General features: G+C 43.8%; 9 non-coding genes across 9 annotated transcripts; all 9 read right to left on the bottom strand.

The window, feature by feature from the left end:
- Nucleotides 1-1,732: 1,732 nt before the first annotated feature.
- On the bottom strand, nucleotides 1,733-1,814 carry trnas-aga (transfer RNA serine (anticodon AGA)). Its single transcript has one exon. It is a non-coding gene; the product is annotated as a tRNA-Ser (tRNA).
- Nucleotides 1,815-3,721: 1,907 nt separating this feature from the next.
- trnas-aga (transfer RNA serine (anticodon AGA)) lies at nucleotides 3,722-3,803 on the bottom strand. The gene has a single exon. It is a non-coding gene; the product is annotated as a tRNA-Ser (tRNA).
- A 1,875-nt stretch (nucleotides 3,804-5,678) lies between these two features.
- trnas-aga (transfer RNA serine (anticodon AGA)) lies at nucleotides 5,679-5,760 on the bottom strand. Its single transcript has one exon. It is a non-coding gene; the product is annotated as a tRNA-Ser (tRNA).
- A 1,906-nt stretch (nucleotides 5,761-7,666) lies between these two features.
- trnas-aga (transfer RNA serine (anticodon AGA)) lies at nucleotides 7,667-7,748 on the bottom strand. The gene has a single exon. It is a non-coding gene; the product is annotated as a tRNA-Ser (tRNA).
- Nucleotides 7,749-9,623: 1,875 nt separating this feature from the next.
- On the bottom strand, nucleotides 9,624-9,705 carry trnas-aga (transfer RNA serine (anticodon AGA)). Its single transcript has one exon. It is a non-coding gene; the product is annotated as a tRNA-Ser (tRNA).
- A 1,906-nt stretch (nucleotides 9,706-11,611) lies between these two features.
- trnas-aga (transfer RNA serine (anticodon AGA)) lies at nucleotides 11,612-11,693 on the bottom strand. Its single transcript has one exon. It is a non-coding gene; the product is annotated as a tRNA-Ser (tRNA).
- A 1,877-nt stretch (nucleotides 11,694-13,570) lies between these two features.
- Nucleotides 13,571-13,652, bottom strand: trnas-aga (transfer RNA serine (anticodon AGA)). The gene has a single exon. It is a non-coding gene; the product is annotated as a tRNA-Ser (tRNA).
- Nucleotides 13,653-15,560: 1,908 nt separating this feature from the next.
- On the bottom strand, nucleotides 15,561-15,642 carry trnas-aga (transfer RNA serine (anticodon AGA)). Its single transcript has one exon. It is a non-coding gene; the product is annotated as a tRNA-Ser (tRNA).
- Nucleotides 15,643-19,501: 3,859 nt separating this feature from the next.
- trnas-aga (transfer RNA serine (anticodon AGA)) lies at nucleotides 19,502-19,583 on the bottom strand. Its single transcript has one exon. It is a non-coding gene; the product is annotated as a tRNA-Ser (tRNA).
- Between the last annotated feature and the right edge of the window lie 772 nt (nucleotides 19,584-20,355).

The raw sequence follows: 20,355 nt of genomic DNA, 5'->3' as shown, positions 1-20,355 counted from the left end.
CTATAGGAAATCTTTGATAGCACCACTTTGTTTAATTCGGAAATGTCATTTGATTTGATTTAAATTCGCAATTTGCTGTTGGACTCTGTGCATTTTCTTTCTGTATTTGTTGACAGCGCGAAAATGCACCGACAGAAATCACAATAGAAACTGGAGTTAGTGCTGGATTCTGAAAATGCAGGAATTATCATCAGGGTCCAGAAACATCTGGGTTAAAGCAAATCCATTACATTTCAACTCACAAAAACAGAAACTTCAGGGAAAACTCAGCCGGTCTGGCATCATCAGTGGAGAGAGAAACGGAGTTAACGTTTCCACTCTGCATCAACTAAAGAGAGGATTTTACATTTATTATCAAATATCAGTTCGATACTCCCCTCGCTTCAGATCCAAAATGCCCAAATGTCACAAAAATATTCTGAACATTCTTCTGAATCCACGAACCGGTTCACATTCAGATGCAGAAATTCTCCCTCCCACCTCCCTCGCTGCTGCCTGCCGATGGAAATGACCAGCCAGCAAGCCAATGGCTTTCTCACCATATTCATAGCCAATCCCTTGCGGGCCTCCATTGCTGAAGCGCCCACCCTTTCGATAGAAGATCAAACTTCACCTGCAACTCCTTCCTCCTCACTACATGTCCCGCTTCCGTGTGCATCAGATATATTCCATCGCCCGCCAACATTTCCCCGATCCACGCTGCCCTTCCTAACGCGCCTCGCTGACCACCTTTGTCTTGAATGATATGACCTCCCCCCTCACTATCGCCTTCCATAACTTCCAAACCACGGACGGCGAGACGTTCCCATTTTGGTTCATTTCCACAAACTCCTCAATCACTTTCTCTTCTGAATGCAAAAAATCGGGTCTGCCATCAAACCCACAATGGCAAGTCATTGTCAACACTAAAGAAGAAACCTGAGTGCAATGGAGGGTAGATGGAGTTTGAAACTATGGTTATTTGAATTGCAACCACGGACGTCTTTACAGTCACAAAGCAAGTTCGCGACTTGAGAGTCCTCATTTGATCGCCACAAGGTTAAATTGGCAATGCTCGGTAAGCGACCCCGGATCGAGTGCTGGGGAGACAGCCAACATTCCTGACTGACGGGTGAGTGAGGATTATTTCTCTCCATGCTGGTCTTGACTTGTTCCCTCTTAGTTTCTAGTATTTATTCAACCATCTGCAATCAATTTGCGATATACACTATCCAAAAAGCATTCGCATTGTCTTAGTTTGGAGATAGCCATGATTTAGAGATGCCGGTGTTGGACTGTGGTGAGCACAGTACGATGTCTTACAACACCAGGTTAACGTCCAATAGGTATGTTTCGAAACACTAGCTTTTCTGCATTCACCATCGCCAATCGCTGGACAAAATCGAAAATTGGAATTGTTGCTCGCATGATTCAGGCATTTTACTTCTCCCCTCCCTGGTCAACAACGCTTGCCCATGGCCGAAGTCTTCATCAGCAAGCTGAATGTACATCTCCGTTCACTAATTAATAGCATATGTTCCATTGTAAAATTCTTATCCAGATAGCGCTGTGTACTTTTCCAATCACTGAATAATAACACATGTTGAACTGTGTCCCGACTTTTCAAATAGAGCGCACTCTGTTGGGAAAAACAACCTGTCTTTTTGCAAAGTGTGGGATACCATTTCGCATCAGACACCATTCGTTCCAAAGAACGTGGTGAAACTTGAACCTGAATGCGAAAAAGAACATACGTAGTCGGTAGGGTTCGAAGTTGCGCGGGGAGACCCCAATGGATTTCTAGTCCATCGCCTTAACCACTCGGCTACGACTTCACGAGCGCAAAAGCTGCTTCGGTGTCATTTGACGCGGAAGGTATTTTTTTATTCGGTAGGAGTTGGCAGAAACACATCATACAATTCTGAACATTATTGAGTTGACAATAAATATTCTTTCATTCAGAACCTGACGAAATCCAAACCCGAGATGAACCAGTAGCTTTGTTAAGGTTGCTATAGGAAAGTTTTGATAGCACCACTTTGTTGAATTAGGAAATGTCATTTGATTTAATTTAAATTCGCAATTTGCTGTTGGGCTCTGTGCATTTTCTTTCATTATTTGTTGACAGGGCGATAATGCACCGACAGAAATCAAAATACAAACTGGAGTTAGTGCTGGTTTCTGAAAATGCAGGAATTATCCTCAGGGTCCAGAAACATCTGGGTTAAAGCAAATCCATTAAATTTCAACACACAAAAACAGAAACTTCAGGGAAAACTCAGCCGGTCTGGCATCATCAGTGGAGAGAGAAACGGAGTTAACATTTCCACTCCGCATCAACTAAAGAGAGGATTTTACATGTATTATCAAATATCAGTTCGATACTCCCCTCGCTTCAGATCCAAAATGCCCAAATGTCACAAAAATATTCTGAACATTCTTCTGAATCCACGAACCAGTTCACATTCAGATGCAGAAATACTCCGTCCCACCTCCCTCGCTGTTGCCTGCCGATGGAAATGACCCGCCAGCAATCCAATGGCTTTCTCACCATATTCATAGCCAATCCCTTGCGGGCCTCCATTGCTGAACCGCCCTCTCTTCCGATAGAAGATCAAACTTCACCGGCAACTCCTTCCTCCTCACTACATGTCCCTCTTCCGTGTGAATCAGATATATTCCATCGCCCGCCAACATCTCCCCGATCAACGCTGCCCTCCCTCCCGCGCCTCGCTACCTACCTTTGTCTTGAATGAAATGACCTCCCCTCACTCCCGCCTTCCATACCTTCCAAACCACGGACGGCGAGACGTTCCCATTTTGTTTCATTTCCACATACTCCTCAATCACTTTCTCCTCTTAATGCAACAAATCGGGTCTGCCATCAAACCCACAATGGCAAGTCATTGTTAACAAAAAAGAAGAAGCCTAAGTTCAATGGAGGGTAGATGGAGTTTGAAACTATGGTTATTTGAATTGCAACCGCGGACGTCTTTACAGTCACAAAGCAAGTTCGCGACTTGAGAGTCCTCATTTGATCGCCACAAGGTTAAATTGGCAATGCTCGGTAAGCGACCCCGCATCTAGTGCTTGGGAGACAGCCAACATTCCTGACTGACGGGTGAGTGAGGATTATTTCTCTCCATGCTGGTCTTGACTTGTTCCCTCTTAGTTTCTAGTATTTATTCAACCATCTACAATATATTTGCGATATACATTATCCAAAAAGCATTCACATTGTCTTAGTTTTGAGATAGCCATGATTTGGAGATGCCGGTGTTGGACTGTGGTGAGCACAGTAAGATGTCTTACAACACCAGGTTAATGTCCAACAGGTTTGTTTCGAAACACTGGCTTTTCTGCATTCACCATAGCCAATCCCTGGACAAAATTGAAAATTGGAATTGTTGCTCGCATGATTCAGGCATTTTACTTCTCCCCTCCCTGGTCAATAACGTTTGCCCATGGCCTAAGTCTTCATCAGCAAGCTGAATGTACATCTCCATTCACTCATTAATAGCATATGTTCCATTGTAAAATTCTTATCCAGAAAGCGCTGAGTACTTTTCCAATCACTGAATAATAACACATGTTGAACTGTGTCCCGACTTTTCAAATAGAGCGCACTCTGTTGGGAAAAACAACTCGTCTTTTTGCAAAGTGTGGGATACCATTTCGCATCAGACACCATTCGTTCCAAAGAACGTGGTGAAACTTGAACCTGAATGACAAAAAGGGAATACGTAATCGGCAGGGTTCGAACCTGCGCGGGGAGACCCCAATGGATTTCTACTCCATCGCCTTAACCACTCGGCCACGACTACATGAGCGCATAAGCTGCTTCGGTGATTTGACGCGGAAGGTATTTTTTTATTCGGGAGGAGCAGGCAGACACACATAATACAATTCTGAACATTATTGTGTTCATAATAAGTATTCTTTCATTCAGAACCTGACGAAATCCAAACCCGAGATGAGCCAATAGCTTTGTTAAGGTTGCTATAAGAATGTTTTGATAGCACCGCTTTGTTGAATTAGGAAATGCCATTTGATTTGATTTAAATTCGCAATTTGCTGTTGGACTCTGTGCATTTTCTTTCTGTATTTGTTGACAGGGCGATAATGCACCGACAGAAATCACAATACAAACTGGAGTTAGTGCTGGGTTCTGAAAATGCATCAATTATCCTCAGGGTCCAGAAACATCTGGGTTAAAGCAAATCCATTACATTTCAACTCACAAAAACAGAAACTTAAGGGGAAACTCAGCCGGTCTGGCATCATCAGTGGAGAGAGAAACGGAGTTAACGTTTCCACTCCGCATCAACTAAAGGGAGGATTTTACATTTATTATCAAATATAAGTTCGATACTCCCCGCGCTTCAGATCCAAAATGCCCAAATGTCACAAAAATATTATCAACATTCTTCTAAATCCACGAACCAGTTCACATTCAGATGCAGAAATACTCCCTTCCACCTCCATCGCTGCTGCCTGCGGATGGAAATGACCAGCCAGCCATCCAATGGCTTGTTCACCATACTCATAGCCAATCCCTTGCGGGCCTCCATTGCTGAACCGCCCTCCCTTTCGATAGAAGATCAAACTTCACCTGCAACTCCTTCCTCCTCACTAAATGTGCCGCTTCCGTGTGCATCAGATATATTCCATCGCCCGCCAACATCTCCCTGATCCACGCTGCCATTCCTAACGCGCCTCGCTAACCACCTTTGTCTTGAATGAAATGACCTCCCCCCTCACTACCGCCTTCCATACCTTCCAAACCACGGACGGCGAGACGTTCCCATTTTGGTTCATTTCCACATACTCCTCAATCACTTTCTCCTCTTAATGCAAAAAATTGGGTCTGCCATCAAACCCACAATGGCAAGTAATTGTTAACAATAAAGAAGAAGCCTGAGTTCAATGGAAGGTAGATGGAGTTTGAAACTATGGTTATTTGAATTGCACCCGCGGACGTTCGCGACTTGAGAGTCCTCATTTGATCGCCACAAGGTGAAATTGGCAATGCTCGGTAAGCGAGCCCGGTTCTGGTGCTTGGGAGACAGCCAACATTCCTGACTGACGGGTGAGTGAGGATTATTTCTCTCCATTCTTGTTCCCTCTTAGTTTCTAGTATTTATTCAACCATCTACAATCAATTTGCGATATACACTATCCAAAAAGCATTCACATTGTCTTAGTTTGGAGATAGCCATGATTTAGAGATGCCGGTGTTGGACTGTGGTGAGCACAGTACGGTGTCTTACAACACCAGGTCAACGTCCAACAGGTTTGTTTCGAAACACTAGCTTTTCTGCATTCACCATCGCCAATCCCTGGACAAAATTGAAAATTGGAATTGTTGCTCGCATGATTCAGGCTTTTACTTCCCCCCTCCCCAGTCAATAACGCTTGCCCATGGCCTAACTCTTCATCAGCAAGCTGTCTGTACATTTCCGTTCACTAATTAATGGCATATGTTCCATTGTATAATTCTTATCCAGAAAGCGTTGTGAACTTTTCCAATCACTGAATAATAACACATGTCGAACTGTGTCCCGACTTTTCAAATATAGCGCACTCTGTTGGGAAAAACAACTGGTCTTTTTGCAAAGTGTGGGATACCATTTCGCATCAGACACCATTCGTTCCAAAGAACGTGGTGAAACTTGAACCTGAGTGAGAAAAAGAGCATACGTAGTCGGCGGGGTTCGAACCTGCGCGTGGAAACCCCAATGGATTTCTAGTCCATCGCCTTAACCACTCGACCACGACTATACGAGAGCAGATGCTGTTCGGTGATTTGACGCGGAAGGTATTTTTTTATTCGGTAGTCGCAGGCAGACACACATAATACAATTCTCAACATTATTGAGTTCGCAATAAATATTCTTTCATTCAGAACCTGACGAAATCCAAACCCGAGATGAGCCAATAGCTTTGTTAAGGTTGCTATAGGAAAGTTTTGATAGCACCGCTTTGTTGAATTAGGAAATGCCATTTGATTTGATTTAAAATCGCAATTTGCTGTTGGACTCTGTGCATTTTCTTTCATTATTTGTTGACAGGGCGATAATGCACCGACAGAAATCAAAATACAAACTGGAGTTAGTGCTGGATTCTGAAAATGCAGGTATTATCATCAGGGTCCAGAAACATATGTGTTCAAGCAAATCCATTAAATTTCAACACACAAAAACAGAAACTTCAGGGAAAACTCAGCCGGTCTGGCATCATCAGTGGAGAGAGAAACGGAGTTAACGTTTCCACTCCGCATCAACTAAAGAGAGGATTTTACATTTATTATCAAATATCAGTTCGATACTCCCCTCGCTTCAGATCCAAAATGCCCAAATGTCACAAATATATTCTGAACATTCTTCTAAATCCACGAACCAGTTCACATTCAGATGCAGAAATACTCCCTCCCACCTCCCTCGCTGCTGCCTGCCGATGGAAATGACCCGCCAGCAATCCAATGGCTTTCTCACCATATTCATAGCCAATCCCTTTAGGGCCTCCATTGCTGAACCGCCCTCCCTTTCGATCGAAGATCAAACTTCACCGGCAACTCCTTCCTCCTCACTACATGTCACTCTTCCGTGTGCATCAGATATATTCCATCGCCCGCCAACTTCTCCCCGATCAACGCTGCCCTCCCTCCCGCGCCTCGCTACCCACCTTTGCCTTGAACGAAATTACCTCCCCTCACTCCCGCCTTCCATACCTTGCAAACCACGGACGGCGAGACGTTCCCATTTTGGTTCATTTCCACATACTCCTCAATCACTTTCCCCATCTTAATGCAAAAAATCGGGTCTGCCATCAAACCCACAATGGCAAGTCATTGTGAACAATAAAGAAGAAGCCTGAGTTCAATGGAAGGTAGGGGGAGTTTGAAACTATGGTTATTTGAATTGCACCCACGGACGTCTTTCGAGTCACAAAGCAACGTTCGCGAGTTGAGAGTCCTCATTTGATCGCCCTAAGGTTAAATTGGCAATGCTCGGTAACAGAACCCGGATCCAGTGCTTGGGAGACAGCCAATATTCCTGACTGTCGGGTGAGTGAGGATTATTTCTCTCCATGCTGGTCTTGACTTGTTCCCTCTTAATTTCTCGTATTTATTCAACCATCTACAATATATTTGCGATATACACTATCCAAAAAGCATTCACATTGTCTTAGTTTTGAGATAGACATGATTTGGAGATGCCGGTGTTGGACTGTGGTGAGCACAGTACGATGTCTTACAACACCAGGTTAATGTCCAACAGTTTTGTTTCGAAACACTGGCTTTTCTGCATTCACCATAGCCAATCCCTGGACAAAATTGAAAATTTGAATTGTTCCTCGCATGATTCAGGCATTTTACTTCTCCCCTCCCTGGTCAATAACGCTTGCCCATGGCCTAAGTCTTCATCAGCAAGCTGAATGTACATCTCCGTTCACTCATTAATAGCATATGTTCCATTGTAAAATTCTTATCCAGAAAGCGCTGGGTACTTTTCCAATCACTGAATAATAACACATGTTGAACTGTGTCCCGACTTTTCAAATAGAGCGCACTCTGTTGGGAAAAACAACTCGTCTTTTTGCAAAGTGTGGGATACCATTTCGCATCAGACACCATTCGTTCCAAAGAACGTGGTGAAACTTGAACCTGAATGCGAAAAAGAACATACGTAGTCGGCAGGGTTCAAACCTGCGCGGGGAGACCCCAATGGATTTCTACTCCATCGCCTTAACCACTCGGCCACGACTACATGAGCGCAAAAGCTGCTTCGGTGATTTGACGCGGAAGGTATTTTTTTATTCGGGAGGAGCAGGCAGACACACATAATACAATTCTGAACATTATTGTGTTCATAATAAGTATTCTTTCATTCAGAACCTGACGAAATCCAAACCCGAGATGAGCCAATAGCTTTGTTAAGGTTGCTATAAGAATGTTTTGATAGCACCGCTTTGTTGAATTAGGAAATGCCATTTGATTTGATTTAAATTCGCAATTTGCTGTTGGACTCTGTGCATTTTCTTTCTGTATTTGTTGCAGGGCGATAATGCACCGACAGAAATCACAATACAAACTGGAGTTACTCCTGGATTCTGAAAATGCAGGAATTATCCTCAGGGTCCAGAAACATCTGGGTTAAAGCAAATCCATTAGATTTCAACTCACAAAAACAGAAACTTCAGGGGAAACTCAGCCGGTCTGGCATCATCAGTGGAGAGAGAAACGGAGTTAACGTTTCCACTCCGCATCAACTAAAGGGAGGATTTTACATTTATTATCAAATATAAGTTCGATACTCCCCGCGCTTCAGATCCAAAATGCCCAAATGTCACAAAAATATTATCAACATTCTTCTAAATCCACGAACCAGTTCACATTCAGATGCAGAAATACTCCCTTCCACCTCCATCGCTGCTGCCTGCCGATGGAAATGACCAGCCAGCCATCCAATGGCTTGTTCACCATACTCATAGCCAATCCCTTGCGGGCCTCCATTGCTGAACAGCCCTCCCTTTCGATAGAAGATCAAACTTCACCTGCAACTCCTTCCTCCTCACTAAATGTGCCGCTTCCGTGTGCATCAGATATATTCCATCGCCCGCCAACATCTCCCTGATCCACGCTGCCATTCCTAACGCGCCTCGCAAACCACCTTTGTCTTGAATAAAATGACCTCCCCCCCTCACTACCGCCTTCCATACCTTCCAAACCACGGACGGCGAGACGTTCCCATTTTGGTTCATTTCCACATACTCCTCAATCACTTTCTCCTCTTAATGCAAAAAATTGGGTCTGCCATCAAACCCACAATGGCAAGTAATTGTTAACAATAAAGAAGAAACCTGAGTTCAATGGAAGGTAGATGGAGTTTGAAACTATGGTTATTTGAATTGCACCCGCAGACGTTCGCGACTTGAGAGTCCTCATTTGATCGCCACAAGGTTAAATTGGCAATGCTCGGTAAGCGAACCCGGATCTCGTGCATGGGAGACAGCCAACATTCCTGACTGACGGGTGAGTGAGGCTTATTTCTCTCCATGCTTGTTCCCTCTTAGTTTCTAGTATTTATTCAACCATCTACAATCAATTTGCGATATACACTATCCAAAAATCATTCACATTGTCTTAGTTTGGAGATAGCCATGATTTAGAGATGCCGGTGTTGGACTGTGGTGAGCACAGTACGATGTCTGACAACACCAGGTTAACGTCCAACAGGTATGTTTCGAACCACTAGCTTTTCTGCATTCACCATAGCCATTCCCTGGACAAAATCGAAAATTGGAATAGTTGCTCGCATGATTCAGGCTTTTACTTCTCCCCTCCCTAGTCAATAACGCTTGCCCATGGCCTAACTCGTCATCAGCAAGCTGAATGTACATCTCCGTTCACTAATTAATGGCATATGTTCCATTGTATAATTCTTATCCAGAAAGCGTTGTGAACTTTTCCAATCACTGAATAATAACACATGTTGAACTGTGTCCCGACTTTTCAAATAGAGCGCACTCTGTTGGGAAAAACAACTCGTCTTTTTGCAAAGTGTGGGATATCATTTCGCATCAGACACCATTCGTTCCAAAGAACGTGGTGAAACTTGAACCTGAATGCGTAAAAGAACATACGTAGTCGGCAGGGTTCGGACCTGCGCGGGGAGACCCCAATGGATTTCTAGTCCATCGCCTTAACCACTCGGCCACGACTACACGAGAGCAGATGCTGTTCGGTGATTTGACGCGGAAGGCATTTTTTTATTCGGTAGTAGCAGGCAGACACACATAATACAATTCTCAACATTATTGAGTTCGCAATAAATATTCTTTCATTCAGAACCTGACGAAATCCAAACCCGAGATGAGCCAATAGCTTTGTTAAGGTTGCTATAAGAAAGTTTTGATAGCACCGCTTTGTTGAATTAGGAAATGCCATTTGATTTGATTTAAAATCGCAATTTGCTGTTGGACTCTGTGCATTTTCTTTCATTATTTGTTGACAGAGCGATAATGCACCGACAGAAATCAAAATATAAACTGGATTTAGTGCTGGATTCTGAAAATGCAGGTCTTACCCTCAGGGTCCAGAAACAGATGTGTTCAAGCAAATCCATTAAAGTTCAACACACAAAAACAGAAACTTCAGTGAAAACTCAGCCGGTCTGGCATCATCAGTGGAGAGAGCAACGGAGTTAACGTTTCCACTCCGCATCAACTAAAGAGAGGATTTTACATTTATTATCAAATATCAGTTCGATACTCCCCTCGCTTCAGATCAAAAATGCCCAAATGTCACAAAAATATTCTGAACATTCTTCTAAATCCACGAACTAGTTCACATTCAGATGCAGAAACACTCCCTCCCACCTCCCTCGCTGCTGCCTGCCGATGGAAATGACCCGCCAGCAATCCAATGGCTTTCTCACCATATTCACAGCCAATCCCTTGCGGGCCTCCATTGCTGAACCGCCCTCCCTTTCGATAGAAGATCAAACTTCACCGGCAACTCCTTCCTCCTCACTACATGTCCCTCTTCCGTGTGCATCAGATATATTCCATCGCCCAGCCAACATCTCCCCGTCAACGCTGCCCTCCCTCCCGCGCCTCGCTACCTACCTTTGCCTTGAATGAAATTACCTCCCCTCACTCCCGCCTTCCATACCTTGCAAACCACGGACGGCGAGACGTTCCCATTTTGGTTCATTTCCACATACTCCTCAATCACTTTCCCCATCTTAATGCAAAAAATCAGGTCTGCAATCAAACCCACAATGGCAAGTCATTGTGAACAATAAAGAAGAAGCCTGAGTTCAATGGAAGGTAGGTGGAGTTTGAAACTATGGTTATTTGAATTGCACCCACGGACGTCTTTCGAGTCACAAAGCAACGTTCGCGACTTGAGAGTCCTCATTTGATCGCCCTAAGGTTAAATTGGCAATGCTCGGTAACAGAACCCGGATCCAGTGCTTGGGAGACAGCCAATATTCCTGACTGACGGGTGAGTGAGGATTATTTCTCTCCATGCTGGTCTTGACTTGTTCCCTCTTAATTTCTAGTATTTATTCAACCATCTACAATATATTTGCGATATACACTATCCAAAAAGCATTCACATTGTCTTAGTTTTGAGATAGCCATGATTTGGAGATGCCGGTGTTGGACTGTGGTGAGCACAGTAAGATGTCTTACAACACCAGGTTAATGTCCAACAGGTTTGTTTCGAAACACTGGCTTTTCTGCATTCACCATAGCCAATCCCTGGACAAAATTGAAAATTTGAATTGTTCCTCGCATGATTCAGGCATTTTACTTCTCCCCTCCCTGGTCAATAACGCTTGCCCATGGCCGAAGTCTTCATCAGCAAGCTGAATGTACATCTCCGTTCACTCATTAATAGCATATGTTCCATTGTAAAATTCTTATCCAGAAAGCGCTGTGTACTATTCCAATCACTGAATAATAACACATGTTGAATTGTGTCCCGACTTTTCAAATAGAGCGCACTCTGTTGGGAAAAACAAATCGTCTTTTTGCAAAGTGTGGGATACCATTTCGCATCAGACACCATTCGTTCCAAAGAACGTGGTGAAACTTGAACCTGAATGACAAAAAGGGAATACGTAATCGGCAGGGTTCGAACCTGCGCGGGGAGACCCCAATGGATTTCTACTCCATCGCCTTAACCACTCGGCCACGACTACATGAGCGCAAAAGCTGCTTCGGTGATTTGACGCGGAAGGTATTTTTTTATTCGGGAGGAGCAGGCAGACACACATAATACAATTCTGAACATTATTGTGTACATAATAAGTATTCTTTCATTCAGAACCTGACGAAAACCAAACCCGAGATGAGCCAATAGCTTTGTTAAGGTTGCTATAAGAATGTTTTGATAGCACCGCTTTGTTGAATTAGGAAATGCCATTTGATTTGATTTAAATTCGCAATTTGCTGTTGGACTCCGTGCATTTTCTTTCTGTATTTGTTGACAGGGCGATAATGCACCGACAGAAATCACAATACAAACTGGAGTTAGTGCTGGATTCTGAAAATGCAGGAATTATCCTCAGGGTCCAGAAACATCTGTGTTGAAGCAAATCCATTAGATTTCAACTCACAAAAACAGAAACTTCAGGGGAAACTCAGCCGGTCTGGCATCATCAGTGGAGAGAGAAACGGAGTTAACGTTTCCACTCCGCATCAACTAAAGGGAGGATTTTACATTTATTATCAAATATAAGTTCGATACTCCCCGCGCTTCAGATCCAAAATGCCCAAATGTCACAAAAATATTATCAACATTCTTCTAAATCCACGAACCAGTTCACATTCAGATGCAGAAATACTCCCTTCCACCTCCATCGCTGCTGCCTGCCGATGGAAATGACCAGCCAGCCATCCAATGGCTTGTTCACCATACTCATAGCCAATCCCTTGCGGGCCTCCATTGCTGAACAGCCCTCCCTTTCGATAGAAGATCAAACTTCACCTGCAACTCCTTCCTCCTCACTAAATGTGCCGCTTCCGTGTGCATCAGATATATTCCATCGCCCGCCAACATCGCCCTGATCCACGCTGCCATTCCTAACGCGCCTCGCTAACCACCTTTGTCTTGAATGAAATGACCTCCCCCCTCACTACCGCCTTCCATACCTTCCAAACCACGGACGGCGAGACGTTCCCATTTTGGTTCATTTCCACATACTCCTCAATCACTTTCTCCTCTTAATGCAAAAAATTGGGTCTGCCATCAAACCCACAATGGCAAGTAATTGTTAACAATAAAGAAGAAACCTGAGTTCAATGGAAGGTAGATGGAGTTTGAAACTATGGTTATTTGAATTGCACCCGCGGACGTTCGCGACTTGAGAGTCCTCATTTGATCGCCACAAGGTTAAATTGGCAATGCTCGGTAAGCGAACCCGGATCTCGTGCTTGGGAGACAGCCAACATTCCTGACTGACGGGTGAGTGAGGCTTATTTCTCTCCATGCTTGTTCCCTCTTAGTTTCTAGTATTTATTCAACCATCTACAATCAATTTGCGATATACACTATCCAAAAAGCATTCGCATTGTCTTAGTTTGGAGATAGCCATGATTTAGAGATGCCGGTGTTGGACTGTGGTGAGCACAGTACGATGTCTTACAACACCAGGTTAACGTCCAACAGGTATGTTTCGAAACACTAGCTTTTCTGCATTCACCATAGCCAATCCCTGGACAAAATCGAAAATTGGAATTGTTGCTCGCATGATTCAGGCATTTTACTTCTCCCCTCCCTGGTCAACAACGCTTGCCCATGGCCTAAGTCTTCATCAGAAAGCTGAATGTACATCTCCGATCACTAATTAATAGCATATGTTCCATTGTAAAATTCTTATCCAGATAGCGCTGTGTACTTTTCCAATCACTGAATAATAACACATGTTGAACTATGTCCCGACTTTTCAAATAGAGCGCACTCTGTTGGGAAAAAACAACTCGTCTTTTTGCAAAGTGTGGGATACCATTTCGCATCAGACACCATTCGTTCCAAAGAACATGGTGAAACTTGAACCTGAATGAGAAAAAGAACATACGTAGTCGGCAGGGTTCGAACCTCCGCGGGGACACCCCAATGGAATTCTAGTCCATCGCCTTAACCACTCGGCCACGACTACACGTGCTCAAAGGCTGCTTCGGTGTCATTTGACGCGGAAGGTATTTTTTTATTCGGGAGGAGTAGGCAGAAACACATCATTCAATTCTGAACATTATTGAGTTCACAATAAATATTCTTTCATTCAGAACCTGACGGAATCCAAACCCGAGATGAGCCAATAGCTATGTTAAGGTTGCTATAGGAAAGCTTTGATAGCACCACTTTGTTGAATTAGGAAATGTCATTTGATTTGATTTAAATTCGCAATTTGCTGTTGGACTCGGTGCATTTTCTTTCTGTATTTTTTGACAGGGCGATAATGCACCGAAAGAAATCACAATGCAAACTGGAGTTAGTGCTGGATTCTGAAAATGCAGGAATTATCCTCAGGGTCCAGAAACATATGGGTTAAAGCAAATCCATTAAATTTCAACACACAAAAAACAGAAACTTCAGGGAAAACTCAGCCGGTCTGGCATCATCAGTGGAGAGAGAAACGGAGTTAACGTTTCCACTTCGCATCAACTAAAGAGAGGATTTTACATTTATCATCAATTATCAGTTCGATACTCCCCTCGCTTCAGATCCAAAATGCCCAAATGTCACAAAAATATTCTGAACATTCTTCTAAATCCACGAACCAGTTCACATTCAGATGCAGAAATACTCCCTCCCACCTCCCTCGCTGCTGCCTGCCGATGGAAATGACCCGTCAGCAATCCAATGGCTTGCTCACCATACTCATAGCCAATCCCTTGCGCCCTCCATTGCTGAACCGCCCTCTCTTTCGATAGAAGATCAAACTTCACCTGCAACTCCTTCCTCCTCACTACATGTCCCGCTTCCGTGTGCATCAGATATATTCCACGCCCGCCAACATCTCCCCGATCAACGCTGCCCTCCATCCCGCGCCTCGCTACCTACCTTTGTCTTGAATGAAATGACCTCCCCTCACTCCCGCCTTCCATACCTTCCAAACCACGGACGGCGAGACGTTCCCATTTTGGTTCATTTCCAAATACTCCTCAATCACTTTACCCGTCTTAATGCAAAAAATCGGGTCTGCCATCAAACCCACAATGGCAAGTCATTGTTAACAATAAAGAAGAAGCCTGAGTTCAATGGAAGGTAGGTGGAGTTTGAAACTATGGTTATTTGAATTGCACCCACGGACGTCTTTAGAGTCACAAAGCAACGTTCGCGACTTGAGAGTTCTCATTTGATCGCCACAAGGTTAAATTGGCAATGCTCGGTAACAGAACCCGGATCCAGTGCTTGGGAGACAGCCAATATTCCCGACTGATGGGTGAGTGAGGATTATTTCTCTCCATGCTGGTCTTGACTTGTTCCCTCCTAATTTCTAGTATTTATTCAACCACCTACAATATATTTGCGATATACACTATCCAAAAAGCATTCGCATTGTCTTAGTTTGGAGATCGCCATGATTTGGAGATGCCGGTGTTGGACTGTGGTGAGCACAGTAAGATGTCTTACAACGCCAGGTTAACGTCCAACAGGTTTGTTTCGAAACAGTAGCCTTTCTACATTCACCATAGCCAATCCCTGGACAAAATTGAAAATTGGAATTGTTGTTCGCATGATTCAGGCATTTTACTTCTCCCCTCCCTGGTCAATAACGCTTGCCCATGGCCTAAGTCTTCATCAGCAAGCTGAATGTACATCTCCGTTCACTAATTAATAGCATATGTTCCATTGTCAAATTCTTATCCAGAAAGCGCTGTGTACTTTTCCAATCACTGAATAATAACACATGTTGAACTGTGTCCCGACTTTTCAAATACAGCGCACTCTGTTGGGAAAAACAACTCCTCTTTTTGCAAAGTGTGGGATACCATTTCGCATCAGATACCATTCGTTGCAAAGAACGTGGTGAAACTTGAACCTGAATGAGAAAATGAACATACGTAGTCTGCAGGTTTCGAACCTGCGCGGGGAAACCCCAATGGATTTCTAGTCCAACGCCTTAACCACTCGGCCACGACTACACGAGCGCCAAAGCTGTTTCGGTGATTTGACGCGGAAGGTATTATTTTATTCGAGAGGAGCAGGCAGACACACATCATACAATTCTGAACATTATTCAGTTAATAATAAATATTCTTCATTCAGAACCTGACGAAATCCAAACCCGAGATGAGCCAATAGCTTTGTTAAGGTTGCTATAGGAAAGCTTTGATAGCACCACTTTGTTGAATTAGGAAATGTCATTTGATTTGATTTAAATTCGCAACTTGCTGTTGGACTCTGTGCATTTTCTTTCTGTATTTGTTGACAGGGCGATAATGCACCGACAGAAATCACAATACAAACTGGAGTTAGTGCTGGATTCTGAAAATGCAGGAATTATCCTCAGGGTCCAGAAACATCTGGGTTAAAGCAAATCAATTAAATTTCAACACACAAAAACAGAGACTTCAGGGAAAACGCAGCCGGTCTGGCATCACCAGTGGAGAGAGAAATGCAGTTAACGTTTCCACTCCGCATCAACTAAAGAGAGGATTTTACATTTATTATCAAATATCAGTTCGATACTCCCCTCGCTTCAGATCCAAAATGCCCAAATGTCACAAAAATATTCTGAACATTCTTCTAAATCCACGAACCAGTTCACATTCAGATGCAGAAATACTCCCTCCCACCTCCCTCGCTGCTGCCTGCCGATGGAAATGACCCGTCAGCAATCCAATGGCTTGCTCACCATACTCATAGCCAATCCCTTTCGGGCCTCCATTGCTGAACCGCCCTCCCTTTCGATAGAAGATCAAACTTCACCTGCAACTCCTTCCTCCTCACTACATGTCCCGCTTCCGTGTGCATCAGATATATTCCATCGCCCGCCAACATCTCCCCGAACCACGCTGCCCTTCCTAACGCGCCTCGCTAACCACCTTTGTCTTGAATGATATGACCTCCCCGCCTCACTACCGCCTTCCATACCTTCCAAACCACGGACGGCGAGACGTTCCCATTTTGGTTCATTTCCACATACTCCTCAATCACTTTCTCCTCTTAATGCAAAAAATCGGGTCTGCCATCAAACCCACAATGGCAAGTAATTGTTAACAATAAAGAAGAAACCTGAGTGCAATGGAGGGTAGATGGAGTTTGAAACTATGGTTATTTGAATTGCAACCGCGGACGTCTTTACAGTCACAAAGCAAGTTCGCGACTTGAGAGTCCTCATTTGATCGCCACAAGGTTAAATTGGCAATGCTCGGTAAGCGACCCCGGATCTAGTGCTTGAGAGACAGCCAACATTACTGACTGACGGGTGAGTGAGGATTATTTCTCTCCATGCTGGTCTTGACTTGTTCCCTCTTAGTTTCTAGTATTTATTCAACCATCTACAATCAATTTGCGATATACACTATCCAAAAAGCATTCGCATTGTCTTAGTTTGGAGATAGCCATGATTTAGAGATGCCGGTGTTGGACTGCGGTGAGCACAGTACGATGCCTTACAACACCAGGTTAACGTCCAACAGGTATGTTTCGAAAGACTAGCTTTTCTGCATTCACCATAGCCAATCCCTGGACAAAATCGAAAATTGGAATTGTTGCTCGCATGATTCAGGCATTTTACTTCTCCCCTCCCTGGTCAACAACGCTTGCCCATGGCCTAAGTCTTCATCAGAAAGCTGAATGTACATCTCCGTTCACTAATTAATAGCATATGTTCCATTGTAAAATTCTTATCCAGATAGCGCTGTGTACTTTTCCAATCACTGAATAATAACACATGTTGAACTGTGTCCCGACTTTTCAAATAGAGCGCACTCTGTTGGAAAAAAAAACTCGTCTTTTTGCAAAGTGTGGGATACCATTTCGCATCAGACACCATTCGTTCCAAAGAACATGGTGAAACATGAACCTGAATGCGAAAAAGAACATACGTAGTCGGCAGGGTTCGAACCTGCGCGGGGAGACCCCAATGGATTTCTAGTCGATCGTCTTAACCGTCATTTGACGCGGTAGGTATTTTTTTATTCGGTAGGAGTAGGCAGAAACACATCATTCAATTCTGAACATTATTGAGTTCACAATAAATATTCTTTCATTCAGAACCTGACGAAATCCAAACCCGAGATGAGCCAATAGCTTTGTTAAGGTTGCTATAGGAAAGCTTTGATAGCACCACTTTGTTGAATTAGGAAATGTCATTTGATTTGATTTAAATTCGCAATTTGCTGTTCGACTATGTGCATTTTCTTTCTGTATTTGTTGACAGGGCGAGAATGCACCGACAGAAATCACAATACAAACTGGAGTTAGTGCTGGATTCTGAAAATGCAGGAATTATCCTCAGGGTCCAGAAACATCTGGGTTAAAGCAAATCCATTAAATTTCAACACACAAAAACAGAAACTTCAGGGAAAACTCAGCCGGTCTGGCATCATCAGTGGAGAGAGAAACGGAGTTAACGTTTCCACTCCGCATCAACTAAAGAGAGGATTTTACATTTATTATCAAATATCAGTTCGATACTCCCCTCGCTTCAGATCCAAAATGCCCAAATGTCACAAATATATTCTGAACATTCTTCTAAATCCACGAACCAGTTCACATTCAGATGCAGAAATACTCCCTCCCACCTCCCTCGCTGCTGCCTGCCGATGGAAATGACCCGCCAGCAATCCAATGGCTTTCTCACCATATTCATAGCCAATCCCTTTAGGGCCTCCATTGCTGAACCGCCCTCCCTTTCGATCGAAGATCAAACTTCACCGGCAACTCCTTCCTCCTCACTACATGTCACTCTTCCGTGTGCATCAGATATATTCCATCGCCCGCCAACTTCTCCCCGATCAACGCTGCCCTCCCTCCCGCGCCTCGCTACCCACCTTTGCCTTGAATGAAATTACCTCCCCTCACTCCCGCCTTCCATACCTTGCAAACCACGGACGGCGAGACGTTCCCATTTTGGTTCATTTCCACATACTCCTCAATCACTTTCCCCATCTTAATGCAAAAAATCGGGTCTGCCATCAAACCCACAATGGCAAGTCATTGTGAACAATAAAGAAGAAGCCTGAGTTCAATGGAAGGTAGGGGGAGTTTGAAACTATGGTTATTTGAATTGCACCCACGGACGTCTTTCGAGTCACAAAGCAACGTTCGCGAGTTGAGAGTCCTCATTTGATCGCCCTAAGGTTAAATTGGCAATGCTCGGTAACAGAACCCGGATCCAGTGCTTGGGAGACAGCCAATATTCCTGACTGTCGGGTGAGTGAGGATTATTTCTCTCCATGCTGGTCTTGACTTGTTCCCTCTTAATTTCTCGTATTTATTCAACCATCTACAATATATTTGCGATATACACTATCCAAAAAGCATTCACATTGTCTTAGTTTTGAGATAGACATGATTTGGAGATGCCGGTGTTGGACTGTGGTGAGCACAGTACGATGTCTTACAACACCAGGTTAATGTCCAACAGTTTTGTTTCGAAACACTGGCTTTTCTGCATTCACCATAGCCAATCCCTGGACAAAATTGAAAATTGGAATTGTTGCTCGCATGATTCAGGCATTTTACTTCTCCCCTCCCTGGTCAATAACGCTTGCCCATGGCCTAAGTCTTCATCAGCAAGCTGAATGTACATCTCCGTTCACTCATTAATAGCATATGTTCCATTGTAAAATTCTTATCCAGAAAGCGCTGGGTACTTTTCCAATCACTGAATAATAACACATGTTGAACTGTGTCCCGACTTTTCAAATAGAGCGCACTCTGTTGGGAAAAACAACTCGTCTTTTTGCAAAGTGTGGGATACCATTTCGCATCAGACACCATTCGTTCCAAAGAACGTGGTGAAACTTGAACCTGAATGCGAAAAAGAACATACGTAGTCGGCAGGGTTCAAACCTGCGCGGGGAGACCCCAATGGATTTCTACTCCATCGCCTTAACCACTCGGCCACGACTACATGAGCGCAAAAGCTGCTTCGGTGATTTGACGCGGAAGGTATTTTTTTATTCGGGAGGAGCAGGCAGACACACATAATACAATTCTGAACATTATTGTGTTCATAATAAGTATTCTTTCATTCAGAACCTGACGAAATCCAAACCCGAGATGAGCCAATAGCTTTGTTAAGGTTGCTATAAGAATGTTTTGATAGCACCGCTTTGTTGAATTAGGAAATGCCATTTGATTTGATTTAAATTCGCAATTTGCTGTTGGACTCTGTGCATTTTCTTTCTGTATTTGTTGCAGGGCGATAATGCACCGACAGAAATCACAATACAAACTGGAGTTACTCCTGGATTCTGAAAATGCAGGAATTATCCTCAGGGTCCAGAAACATCTGGGTTAAAGCAAATCCATTAGATTTCAACTCACAAAAACAGAAACTTCAGGGGAAACTCAGCCGGTCTGGCATCATCAGTGGAGAGAGAAACGGAGTTAACGTTTCCACTCCGCATCAACTAAAGGGAGGATTTTACATTTATTATCAAATATAAGTTCGATACTCCCCGCGCTTCAGATCCAAAATGCCCAAATGTCACAAAAATATTATCAACATTCTTCTAAATCCACGAACCAGTTCACATTCAGATGCAGAAATACTCCCTTCCACCTCCATCGCTGCTGCCTGCCGATGGAAATGACCAGCCAGCCATCCAATGGCTTGTTCACCATACTCATAGCCAATCCCTTGCGGGCCTCCATTGCTGAACAGCCCTCCCTTTCGATAG

The sequence above is a fragment of the Scyliorhinus torazame genome, chromosome 4 (genome assembly GCF_047496885.1).
Source record: "Scyliorhinus torazame isolate Kashiwa2021f chromosome 4, sScyTor2.1, whole genome shotgun sequence".
Taxonomy (NCBI): Eukaryota; Metazoa; Chordata; class Chondrichthyes; order Carcharhiniformes; family Scyliorhinidae; genus Scyliorhinus; species Scyliorhinus torazame.
The sequence above is the reverse complement of the archived record's forward strand: the minus strand, read 5'-3'. Positions and strand labels throughout refer to the sequence as shown.